Consider the following 13840-nt stretch of genomic DNA (forward strand, 5'->3'; position numbering starts at 1 on the left):
GGGGATGAAGGTATTAGTTGTAACACAGTGAGGGGATGAAGGTATTAGTTGTAAGACAGTGAGAGGATGAAGGTATTAGTTGTAAGACAGTGAGGGGATGTAGGTATTAGTTGTAAGACAGTGAGGGGATGAAGGTATTAGTTGTAACACAGTGAGGGGATGTAGGTATTAGTTGTAAGACAGTGAGAGGATGTAGGTATTAGTTGTAACACTGTGAGGGGATGTAGGTATTAGTTGTAAGACAGTGAGGGGATGAAGGTATTAGTTGTAACACAGTGAGGGGATGTAGGTATTAGTTGTAAGACAGTGAGAGGATTTAGGTATTAGTTGTAACAGTGAGAGGATGTAGGTATTAGTTGTAAGAGTGAGAGAATGTAGGTATTAGTTGTAACACTGTTAGGGGATGTAGGTATTAGTTGTAACACTGTGAGGGGATGTAGGTATTAGTTGTAACAGTGAGAGGATGTAGGTATTGGTTGTAACAATGAGAGGATGTAGGAATTAGTTGTAACACTGTGAGGGGATGTAGGTATTAATTGTAACTGTTACGGCTTGGTAATCGTGGAGGAGGAATGAGGCGCAGGAAGCAGCGAACACAGGGTAGTGGTGTTTTTAATATACACTCACACAAAAACAAATGTTCTCACACACAGGGGAGAAAATACATACGGCGTCCAACAACGTCGACACGAACATAAGCCATCTAACAAGAAACAATCATTAATCCCGCACGAACAGGAGCGGGCCAGCTAAACTAAATAGCCCCTCTAATGGCTAATTGACCACAGGTGTCACAAAATAAAAAAAGGGAAAAGCAAAAGGGAATCGGTGGCAGCTAATAGGCCGGTGACGACGACCGCCGAGCGCCACCCGAGCAGGAGGGGGCGCCACCGTCGGTGGGAATCGTGACAGTACCCCCCTCCTGACGCGCGGCCTCGAGGTCGACCCGGAGGACGAGGCGCAGGGCGATCCGGACAGAGGTGGTGGAACTCCCTCAACATAGATGGGTCCAGGACGTCCGCCGCCGGCACCCAGCACCTCTCCTCCGGGCCGTACCCCTCCCAGTCCACGAGGTACTGTAGGCCCCTCGCCCGGCGTCTCGAGTCCAGAATGGCCCGTACGCTGTACGCCGGGGACCCCCCGATGTCCAGAGGGGGCGGAGGGACCTCCGGCACCTCATCTTCGTGAAGGGGACCAGCTACCACCGGCCTGAGGAGAGACACATGAAACGAGGGGTTAACCTCTATGGGACCGGCGGGACGAATTCGTCCCACCTACGTAACAGCCACTGCCAGCCTGTGGCGCGATTTTCAAAATCTTCAAAATCCTATTACTTCAATTTCTCAAACATATGTGTAACGGTTGTCTTCATGAATGGACCAAGGCGCAGCAGGTATGTGAATACTCATGGTTATTTTATTACCAAAAAAAGAGTAAAGCATCCACTTGAAAAAACAATGACGGTGACAACAGTAGCAGTTTTACAGGCTATACACGCAGTGTAAAAACAACTACCCACAAACCCAAGTGACAAACATACTCCTACATATATGACTCCCAATCAGGAACAACGATCCCCAGCTGTTCCTGATTAGGAGTCACAAGACCAACACAGAACACAAGACTGCCACGTCCTGACCCCAAAACTACAACAACAGCTCCATCTGCTGGTCAGGACGTGACAGTACCCCCCCCCTCAAGGTGCAGACCCCGGAATGCACCTAACAACGAAAAAACACCAACCAACAAAATCCCCAACAAAACCCATAAACAATAACCCCTAAACAATAAGGGAGGGATGGGAGGGTGGCTGCCGTCAACGACGGCACTGTGCTACACCCTCCCTCCCCAACCCACCTATCCTGGAGGTGGCTCCGGTGCAGGACGTGGACCCTGCTCCACCCTCGGCGTCGCCCACTTCGGTGGAGCCGATAGCTGCGCCAGGCAGACGGACCCCTCGAGCCGGGCCGGAGGACAGGAGGGCCCCTCGGGCTGGGCCGGGGGACAGGAGGGCCCCTCGGGCTGGGCCGGGGGACAGGAGGGCCCCTCGGGCTGGGCCGGGGGACAGGAGGGCCCCTCGGGCTGGGCCGGAGAGCAGGAGGGCCCCTCGGGCTGGGCCGGAGAGCAGGAGGGCCCCTCGGGCTGGGCCGGAAGGCATGCGGGCCCCTCGGGCTGGGCCGGAAGGCATGCGGGCCACTCGGGCTGGGCCGGAAGGCATGCGGACCCTCGGGCTGGGCCGGAAGGCATGCGGGCCCCTCGGGCTGGGCCGGAAGGCATGCGGGCCACTCGGGCTGGGCCGGAAGGCATGCGGGCCACTCGGGCTGGGCCGGAAGGCATGCGGGCCACTCGGGCTGGGCCGGAAGGCAGGAGGACCACTCGGGCTGGACCGAAGGGCAGGAGGACCCCTCGGGCTGATCCTGACAGGCCGGGCACCCTGGCAGATCAGGGCAGGCGGGCACCTCTGGCAGAACCGGGCAGTCCGGCCACTCTGGCAGAACAGGGCAGTCCGGCCACTCTGGCAGAACAGGGCAGTCCGGCCACTCTGGCAGAACAGGGCAGTCCGGCCACTCTGGCAGAACAGGGCAGTCCGGCCACTCTGGCAGAACAGGGCAGTCCGGCCACTCTGGCAGAACAGGGCAGTCCGGCCACTCTGGCAGAACAGGGCAGTCCGGCCACTCTGGCAGAACAGGGCAGTCCGGCCACTCTGGCAGAACAGGGCAGTCCGGCCACTCTGGCAGAACAGGGCAGTCCGGCCACTCTGGCAGAACAGGGCAGTCCGGCCACTCCGGCAGAACAGGGCAGTCCGGCCACTCCGGCAGTTCAGGGCAGTCCGGCCACTCCGGCAGTTCAGCGCAGTCCGGCCACTCCGGCAGTTCAGCGCAGTCCGGCCACTCCGGCAGTTCAGCGCAGTCCGGCCACTCCGGCAGTTCAGCGCAGTCCGACCACTCCGGCAGTTCAGCGCAGTCCGGCCACTCCGGCGACTGTTGACTGGCGGGCAGCTCCGACGACTGTTGACTGGCGGGCAGCTCCGACGACTGTTGACTGGCGGGCAGCTCCGACGACTGTTGACTGGCGGGCAGCTCCGACGACTGTTGACTGGCGGGCAGCTCTGGTGACTGTTGACTGGCGGGCAGCTCTGATGACGACTGTTGACTCCTGATGCGTGGGGCAGGTATTGGACGTACCAGCCTGGAGACACGCACCTCCATGCTAGTGTGTCTAGCGGGAAACACCGGACCGAAAGGGCGCACTGGCGGTCTTGAGTGCAGGGTTGGCATCACCCCTTCCGGCTCGATGCTCCCCTTGCCCTGGCACCTGCGGGGCGCTGGTACTGGGCGCACTGGGCTGTGCGTCCGTATAGGCGAGATGGTGCGCACCTCAGCGTAACATGACGCCCTCCACCTCGTACGCACCTCCCTGTAGTCACGGGTAGCTGGCTTACGGCTCTTCCCTGGCCTGGCCAAACTACCCGTGTGCCCCCCCAAAAAAATCTTGGGGCTGCCTCTCGGGTTCCCTTAGCTCCCTTAACTTGTCCGCCCAGAATTTTCTCTCGTCCTGCCAGGTCCATTCCTCCATTTCCTTCTCCTGTGGCTTCCTCCTCTTCTGCTGCTTGGTCCTTTGGTGGTGGGTAGTTCTGTAACGGTTGTCTTCATGAATGGACCAAGGCGCAGCAGGTATGTGAATACTCATGGTTATTTTATTACCAAAAAAAGAGTAAAGCATCCACTTGAAAAAACAATGACGGTGACAACAGTAGCAGTTTTACAGGCTATACACGCAGTGTAAAAACAACTACCCACAAACCCAAGTGACAAACATACTCCTACATATATGACTCCCAATCAGGAACAACGATCCCCAGCTGTTCCTGATTAGGAGTCACAAGACCAACACAGAACACAAGACTGCCACGTCCTGACCCCAAAACTACAACAACAGCTCCATCTGCTGGTCAGGACGTGACAATATGACTATTTTACAGCCATTTAAAGATAAGACTCTCGTTAATCTAACCACACTGTCCGATTTCAAAAAGGCTTTACAACGAAAGCAAAACATTAGATTATGTCAGCAGAGTACCAAGCCAGAAATAATCAGACACCCATTTTTCAAGCCAGCATATAATGTCACCAAAACCCAGAAGACAGCTAAATGCAGCACTCACCTTTGATGATCTTCATCAGATGACAACCCTAGGACATTATGTTATACAATACATGCATGTTTTGTTCAATCAAGTTCATATTTATATCAAAAACCAGCTTTTTACATTAGCATGTGACGTTCAGAACTAGCATACCCCCGCAAACTTACGGGGAATTCGCTAACATTTTACTAAATTACTCACGATAAACGTTCACAAAAAGCATAACAATTATTTTAAGAATTATAGATACAGACCTCCTCTATGCACTCGATATGTCCGATTTTAAAATAGCTTTTGGTGAAAGCACATTTTGCAATATTCTAAGTACATAGCCCAGGCATCACGGGCTCGCTATTTAGACACCCGGCAAGTTTAGCACTCACCATAATCATATTTACTATTATAAAAATGTCATTACCTTTTGTTGTCTTCGTCAGAATGCACACCCAGGACGTCTACTTCAATAACAAATGTTGGTTTGGTCCAAAATAATCCATCGTTATATCCGAATAGCGGCGTTTTGTTCGATGCGTTCCAGACACTATCCGAAATAGTAAAGAAGTGTCGCGCGCTTGGCGCAATTCCTGACAATAAAATTCAAAGTATTCCATTGCCGTACGTCGAAGCATGTCAACCGCTGTTTAAAATCAATTTTTACGTCATTTTTCTCGTAGAAAAGCGATAAAATTCCGACAGGGAATCTCCTTTTCGGCAAACAGAGGAAAAAATCCCAAAGGCGGGGCGGTCGGGGTCACGCGCATAAGCTAGTGTCTCTTGATGGGCCACTTGAGAAAGGCGATAATGTGTTTCAGCCTGGGGCTGGAATGACGACATTCTCTTTTTCCCGGGCTCTGAGAGCCTATGGACGACGTGGGAAGTGTCACGTTAGAGCAGAGATCCTTAGTAAATGATAGAGATGGCAAAGAAGTTCCAGAAATGGTCAGACAGGCCACTTCCTGTAAAGGAATCTCTCAGGTTTTGACCTGCCATTTGAGTTCTGTTATACTCACAGACACCATTCAAACAGTTTTAGAAAATTTAGGGTGTTTTCTATCCATATGTAATAAGTATATGCATATTCTAGTTACTGAGTAGGAGTGGTAACCAGATTAAATCGGGTATGTTTTTTATCCAGCCGTGTCAATGCTGCCCCCTAGCCCTAACAGGTTAATACGGTAATAGGAAGGGAGTTGCAACCGATAACACACCTCGTTTATCCTCCTCAGGACTTTGAAGGGCCCCACACACTGCGGCCCCAGCTTCTGGCAGGGCACGCGGAGGGGCAGGTTCCGGGTCGAGAGTCAGACCCTGTCTCCCGGTGCGAACACGGGCGCCTCACTGCGGTGGCGGTCAGCACTCCTCTTCTGCCGCGCACTGGCCTCCTTTAGTGAGTCCTGGACGGCTCTCCAGGTCTCCTTGGAGTGCTGGACCCAGTCCTCCACCGCAGGAGCCTCGGTCTGACTCCGGTGCCATGGTGCCAGGACCGGCTGGTAACCTAACACACACTGAAAGGGTGATATGTTAGTAGAGGAGTGGCGAAGTGAGTCCTGGGCTAACTCAGCCCAGGGAATATACCTCGCCCACTCCCCTGGCTGGTCCTGGCAATACGACCTCAGGAACCTGCCCACCTCCTGGTTCACCCTCTCCGCCTGCCCATTGCTCTCGGGGTGATAACCGGAGGTCAAACTGACCGAGACCCCCAGCCGCTCCATAAACGCTCTCTAGACCCTGGATGTGAACTGGGAACCTCGATCAGAGACAATGTCCTCCGGCACCCCGTAGTGCCGGAAGACGTGGGTAAATAGGGCCTCCGCAGTCTGCAGGGCCGTAGGGAGACCGGGCAATGGGAGGAGACGGCAGGACTTAGAGAACCGATCCACAACCACCAGAATCGCCGTGTTCCCCTGAGAGGGGGGAAGATCTGTCAGGAAGTCAATGGACAGGTGCGACCATGGTCGTTGTGGAATGGGGAGGGGCTGTAACTTCCCTCTTGGTAGATGCCTAGGAGCCTTACTCTGGGCACACACCGAACAGGAAGAGACATAGGACCTCACGTCCTTAGCTAAGGTGGGCCACCAGTACTTCCCCCTTAGACTCCCCACTGTCCTCGCCTCACCAGGATGACCCGCAGTAGGTAGCGTGTGCGCCCACCGAATCAAACGATCACGAACACCGAGCGGCACATACATGCGCCCCACGGGCACCTGTGCAGGCGCAGGTTCCAACACCAATGCCTGCTCGATGTCCGCGTCCACCTCCCATACCACAGGTGCCACCAGCCTAGACGCTGGAATGATGGGAGTTGGATCGATGGGCCGGTCCTCCGTGTCATAGAGACGGAACAGCGCGTCGGCCTTAGTATTCAGGGAACCCGGTCTATAGGAGATGGTAAACCTAAACTGGGCGAAGAACATGGCCCACCTCGCCTGACGTGGATTCAGTCTCCTCGCTGCCCGGATGTACTCCAGGTTTTGGTGGTCGGTCCAGATGAGAAAGGGGTGTTTAGCCCCCTCAAGCCAGTGCCGCCACACCCTCAAAGCTTTAACCACTGCTAGCAACTCCCTGTCCCCCACATCGTAGTTACGCTCCGCCGAACTGAGCTTCTTCGAAAAGAAAGCGCAGGGGCGGAGTTTCAATGGCGCACCCGAGCGCTGTGATAGCACGGCACCCACCCCAGCCTCGGATGCGTCCACCTCCACTACGAACGCTAAAGACGGGTCCGGGTGCGCCAACACGGGTGCGTCGGTGAACAGCGTCTTCAACTTCTTGAAGGCTCCGTCCGCCTCCGTCGACCATCGCAAACGCACCGGCCCCCCCTTCAGCAGTGAGGTAATGGGAGCTGCTACCTGGCCAAAACCCCGGATAAACCTCCGGTAGTAATTGGCAAAGCCTAAAAACCGCTGCACCTCCTTCACCGTGGTTGGAGTCGGCCAATTACGCACGGCCTTAACGCGGTCACACTCCATCACCACCCCCGTGGTGGAAATGCGATAACCCAGAAAGGAGACGGCTCGTTTGGAAAACTCACACTTCTCAGCCTTAACGTATAGGTCATGCTCCAGCAGTCTACCAAGCACCTTGCGCACCAGGGACACATGTGCGGAGCGGGTGGCGGAATATATCAGAATGTCATCGATATAGACAATCACGCCCTGCCCGTGCAGGTCCCTGAGAATCTCGTCAACAAAGGATTGAAAGATGGCTGGAGCATTTTTCAACCCATACGGCATGACGAGGTACTCATAATGGCCTGATGTGGTACTAAAGGCGGTTTTCCACTCGTCTCCCTTCTTGATATGCACCAGATTATACGCGCTCCTGAGATCCAGATTTGTGAAGAACTGTGCTCCGTGAAATGATTCCACCGCCGTAGCGATGAGAGGTAGTGGGTAACTAAACCCCACCGTAATAGCGTTTAGACCTCGGTAATCAATGCACGGACGCAGACCTCCCTCCTTTTTCTTCACAAAAAAGAAACTCGAGGAAGTGGGTGAGATGGAGGGCCGAATCTAGCCCTGTCCCAGGGATTCCGTGACATATGTCTCCATAGCCGCCGTCTCCTCCTGTGACAAGGGGTACACGTGACTCCTGGGAAGCGCAGCGTTAACCTGGAGATCTATTGCACAATCCCCCTGTTGATGAGGTGGTAATTTAGTCGCCCTCTTTTTACAAAAAGCGATCGCCAAATCGGCGTATTCAGGGGGAATGCGCACGGTGGACACCTGGTCTGGACTCTCCACCGACGTGGCACCTATGGAAACTCCTAGGCACCTACCTGAACACTCCTCTGACCACCCCTGGAGAACCCCCTGTTTCCACGAAATACGGGGATTGTGACCAGCCAGCCAGGGGACCCCCAGCACCACCGGAAACGCAGGCGAATCAATAAGGAAAAAACTAATGCGTTCCTTATGATTCCCCTGCGTTACCATGTCCAGTGGCACCGTAGACTCCCTGACTAGCCCTGACCCTAATGGTCGGCTATCTAGGGAGTGCACGGGGAAAGGGGAATCTATCGGCACCCGCGGAATGCCCAGCTTAATGGCAAGTCCACGGTCCATAAAATTCCCAGCTGCGCCTGAATCGACTAGCGCCCTATGCTGGGAAGAGGGAAAAATGTTTGTAAACAAAACAGGTAAAAACACATGACCAACAGGGGGTTCTGGGTGAATCTGGTGCTGACTCACCTGAGGTGACCGAGAAGTGTTCTGCCTACCATCTCGACTCCCAGACTGGCTCCTCCAGCACCGGTCGGCCGTGTGTCCTCTCCGACCACAGCTGGTGCAGGAGGAGCAACCTCCTCCGGTACCCCTTGGCACGGCCCCCCTACCTCCATAGGGGTAGGGGCGGGGGTGCACGGGGGTGGAACGGGCAGGACCCTCTCCGAACGCCCACGGGCAGCCAGCAAATTGTCCAGTCGTATGGACATATCTATCAGCTCGTCCAGGGACAGAGCTGTGTCCCGACAGGCCAGCTCCCTGCGGACGTCCGCCCGGAGACTGCAGCGGTAGTGGTCTATGAGGGCCCTGTCGTTCCACCCCGCCCCAGCAGCCAAGGTCCTGAAGTCCAGCGCGAAGTCCTGGGCACTCCTCGTCTCCTGCCTGAGGTGGAACAGCCGTTCACCCGCCGCTCCTTCTTCCGGAGGGTGGTCGAACACGGCCCGAAAGCGGCGGGTGAACTCCGGGTAGTGGTCCCTCGCCGAGTCTGGACCGTTCCAGACCGCATTAGCCCACTCCAGAGCTCGGCCCGTCAGGCAGGAAACGAGGGCACTCACGCTCTCCTCCCCCGTGGGAGCAGGTCTGACGGTGGCCAGGTACAGCTCAAGCTGGAGCAAAAACCCCTGGCACCCAGCTGCCGCCCCATCGTACTCCCTCGGGAGCGCCAGACGAAGCGCGCCAGAGCCAGACGTCATGGGAGGCGAAGATGGCTGTATCGGGGGAGGTGGAGGTGGAGAGAGGATACCACTTCTCTCCCATCTGTCCATCCTCTCCATCATCTGGTCCATTGCCGATCCGATGCGATGGAGGACTGTCGTGTGGTGGAGTACGCGTTCCTCCATCGAGGGCAGAGGAGTGGCCGCTGCTCCCGCTGGTTCCATGCCTTCTATCGAGGTGCGGGATTCTGTTACAGCTTGGTAATCGTGGAGGAGGAATGAGGCGCAGGAAGCAGCGAACACAGGGTAGTGGTGTTTTTAATATACACTCACACAAAAACAAATGTTCCCACACACAGGGGAGAAAATTCATACGGCGTCCAACAACGTCGACACAAACATAAGCCTAGACAAGAAACAATCATTAATCTCGCACGAACAGGAGCGGGCCAGCTAAACTAAATAGCCCCTCTAATGGCTAATTGACCACAGGTGTCACAAAATAAAAAAAGGGAAAAGCAAAAGGGAATCGGTGGCAGCTAATAGGCCGGTGACGACGACCGCCGAGCGCCACCCGAGCAGGAGGGGGCGCCACCGTCGGTGGGAATCGTGACAGTAATACTTTGAGGGGATGTAGGTATTAGTTGTAACAGTGAGAGGATGCAGGTATTAGTTGTAACACTGTGAGGATGTAGGTATTAGTTGTAACAGTGAGGGGATGTAGGTATTAGTTGTATCACTGTGAGAGGATGTAGGTATTAGTTGTAACAGTGAGAGGATGTAGGTATTAGTTGTAACAGTGAGGGGATGTAGGTATTAGTTGTAACACTTTGAGGGGATGTAGGTATTAGTTGTAGCAGTGAGAGGATGTAGGTATTAGTTGTAACAGTGAGAGGATGTAGGTATTAGTTGTAACACTGTGAGGGGATGTAGGTATTAGTTGTAACACTTTGAGGGGATGTAGGTATTAGTTGTAGCAGTGAGAGGATGTAGGTATTAGTTGTAACAGTGAGAGGATGTAGGTATTAGTTGTAACACTGTGAGGGGATGTAGGTATTAGTTGTAACAGTGAGAGTATGTAGGTATTATTTTTAACACTGTGAGGGGATGTAGGTATTAGTTGTAACACTGAGAGGGGATGTAGGTATTAGTTGTAACAGTGAGAGGATGTAGGTATTAGTTGTAACACTGTGAGGGGATGTAGGTATTAGTTGTAGCAGTGAGAGGATGTAGGTATTAGTTGTAACACTGTGAGAGGATGTAAGTATTAGTTGTAAAAGTGAGAGGATGTAGGTATTAGTTGTAACACTGTGAGGGGATGTAGGTTTTAGTTGTATAACTGTGAGGGGATGTAGGTATTAGTTGTAAAAGTGAGAGTATGTAGGTATTAGTTGTAACACTGTGAGGGGATGTAGGTATTAGTTGTAACACTGTGAGGGGATGTAGGTATTAGTTGTAACAGTGAGAGGATGTAGGTATTAGTTGTAACACTGTGAGGGGATGTAGGTATTAGTTGTAACACTGTGAGGGGATGTAGGTATTAGTTGTAACAGTGAGATGATGTAGGTATTAGTTGTAGCAGTGAGAGGATGTAGGTATTAGTTGTAACAGTGACGGGATGTAGGTATTAGTTGTAACACTGTGAGGGCATGTAGGTATTGGTTGTAACACTTTGAGGGGATGTAGGTATTAGTTGTAACACTGAGAGGGGATGTAGGTATTAGTTGTAACAGTGAGAGGATGTAGGTATTAGTTGTAACACTGTGAGGGGATGTAGGTATTAGTTGTAGCAGTGAGAGGATGTAGGTATTAGTTGTAACACTGTGAGAGGATGTAAGTATTAGTTGTAAAAGTGAGAGGATGTAGGTATTAGTTGTAACACTGTGAGGGGATGTAGGTATTAGTTGTAACAGTGAGAGAATGTAGGTATTAGTTGTAACAGTGAGAGGATGTAGGTCTTAGTTGTAACACTGAGAGGGGATGTAGGTATTAGTTGTAACAGTGAGAGGATGTAGGTATTAGTTGTAACACTGTGAGGGGATGTAGGTATTAGTTGTAGCAGTGAGAGGATGTAGGTATTAGTTGTAACACTGTGAGAGGATGTAAGTATTAGTTGTAAAAGTGAGAGGATGTAGGTATTAGTTGTAACACTGTGAGGGGATGTAGGTATTAGTTGTATAACTGTGAGGGGATGTAGGTATTAGTTGTAAAAGTGAGAGTATGTAGGTATTAGTTGTAACACTGTGAGGGGATGTAGGTATTAGTTGTAACACTGTGAGGGGATGTAGGTATTAGTTGTAACAGTGAGAGGATGTAGGTATTAGTTGTAACACTGTGAGGGGATGTAGGTATTAGTTGTAACACTGTGAGGGGATGTAGGTATTAGTTGTAACAGTGAGATGATGTAGGTATTAGTTGTAGCAGTGAGAGGATGTAGGTATTAGTTGTAACAGTGACGGGATGTAGGTATTAGTTGTAACACTGTGAGGGCATGTAGGTATTGGTTGTAACACTTTGAGGGGATGTAGGTATTAGTTGTAACACTGAGAGGGGATGTAGGTATTAGTTGTAACAGTGAGAGGATGTAGGTATTAGTTGTAACACTGTGAGGGGATGTAGGTATTAGTTGTAGCAGTGAGAGGATGTAGGTATTAGTTGTAACACTGTGAGAGGATGTAAGTATTAGTTGTAAAAGTGAGAGGATGTAGGTATTAGTTGTAACACTGTGAGGGGATGTAGGTATTAGTTGTAACAGTGAGAGAATGTAGGTATTAGTTGTAACAGTGAGAGGATGTAGGTCTTAGTTGTAACAGTGAGAGGATGTAGGTATTAGTTGTAACACTGTGAGAGGATGTAGGTATTAGTTGTAACAGTGAGAGGGGATGTAGGTATTAGTTGTAACACTGTGAGGGGATGTAGGTATTAGTTGTAACAGTGAGAGAATGTAGGTATTAGTTGTAACAGTGAGAGGATGTAGGTCTTAGTTGTAACAGTGAGAGGATGTAGGTATTAGTTGTAACACTGTGAGAGGATGTAGGTACTAGTTGTAACACTGTGAGGGAATGTAGTTATTAGTTGTAGCAGTTAGAGGATGTAGGTATTAGTTGTAACACTGTGAGGGGATGTAGGTATTAGTTGTAACACTGTGAGGGTATGTAGGTATTAGTTGTAACAGTGAGAGGATGTAGGTATTAGTTGTAACACTGTGAGAGGATGTAGGAATTAGTAGTAACAGTGAGAGGATGTAGGTATTAGTTGTAACACTGTGAGGGGATGTAGGTATTAGTTGTAGCAGTGAGAGGATGTAGGTATTAGTTGTAACACTGTGAGAGGATGTAGGTACTAGTTGTAACACTGTGAGGGAATGTAGTTATTAGTTGTAGCAGTTAGAGGATGTAGGTATTAGTTGTAACACTGTGAGGGGATGTAGGTATTAGTTGTAACACTGTGAGGGTATGTAGGTATTAGTTGTAACAGTGAGAGGATGTAGGTATTAGTTGTAACACTGTGAGAGGATGTAGGAATTAGTAGTAACAGTGAGAGGATGTAGGTATTAGTTGTAACACTGTGAGGGGATGTAGGTATTAGTTGTAGCAGTGAGAGGATGTAGGTATTAGTTGTAACACTGTGAGAGGATGTAAGTATTAGTTGTAAAAGTGAGAGGATGTAGGTATTAGTTGTAACACTGTGAGGGGATGTAGGTTTTAGTTGTATAACTGTGAGGGGATGTAGGTATTAGTTGTAAAAGTGAGAGTATGTAGGTATTAGTTGTAACACTGTGAGGGGATGTAGGTATTAGTTGTAACACTGTGAGGGGATGTAGGTATTAGTTGTAACAGTGAGAGGATGTAGGTATTAGTTGTAACACTGTGAGGGGATGTAGGTATTAGTTGTAACACTGTGAGGGGATGTAGGTATTAGTTGTAACAGTGAGATGATGTAGGTATTAGTTGTAGCAGTGAGAGGATGTAGGTATTAGTTGTAACAGTGACGGGATGTAGGTATTAGTTGTAACACTGTGAGGGCATGTAGGTATTGGTTGTAACACTTTGAGGGGATGTAGGTATTAGTTGTAACACTGAGAGGGGATGTAGGTATTAGTTGTAACAGTGAGAGGATGTAGGTATTAGTTGTAACACTGTGAGGGGATGTAGGTATTAGTTGTGGCAGTGAGAGGATGTAGGTATTAGTTGTAACACTGTGAGAGGATGTAAGTATTAGTTGTAAAAGTGAGAGGATGTAGGTATTAGTTGTAACACTGTAAGGGGATGTAGGTTTTAGTTGTATAACTGTGAGGGGATGTAGGTATTAGTTGTAAAAGTGAGAGTATGTAGGTATTAGTTGTAACACTGTGAGGGGATGTAGGTATTAGTTGTAACACTGTGAGGGGATGTAGGTATTAGTTGTAACAGTGAGAGGGGATGTAGGTATTAGTTGTAACAGTGAGAGGATGTAGGTATTAGTTGTAACACTATGAGAGGATGTAGGTACTAGTTGTAACACTGTGAGGGAATGTAGGTATTAGTTGTAGCAGTTAGAGGATGTAGGTATTAGTTGTAACACTGTGAGGGGATGTAGGTATTAGTTGTAACACTGTGAGGGTATGTAGGTATTAGTTGTAACAGTGAGAGGATGTAGGTATTAGTTGTAACACTGTGAGAGGATGTAGGTATTAGTTGTAACAGTGAGGGGATGTAGGTATTAGTTGTAACACTGTGAGAGGATGTAGGTATTAGTTGTAACTGGTGAGAGGATGTAGGTATTAGTTGTAAAAGTGAGAGAATGTAGGTATTAGTTGTAACACTGTGAGGGGATGTAGG

The sequence above is a fragment of the Salmo salar genome, chromosome ssa21 (genome assembly GCF_905237065.1).
Source record: "Salmo salar chromosome ssa21, Ssal_v3.1, whole genome shotgun sequence".
In the NCBI taxonomy this organism is placed as follows: domain Eukaryota; kingdom Metazoa; phylum Chordata; class Actinopteri; order Salmoniformes; family Salmonidae; genus Salmo; species Salmo salar.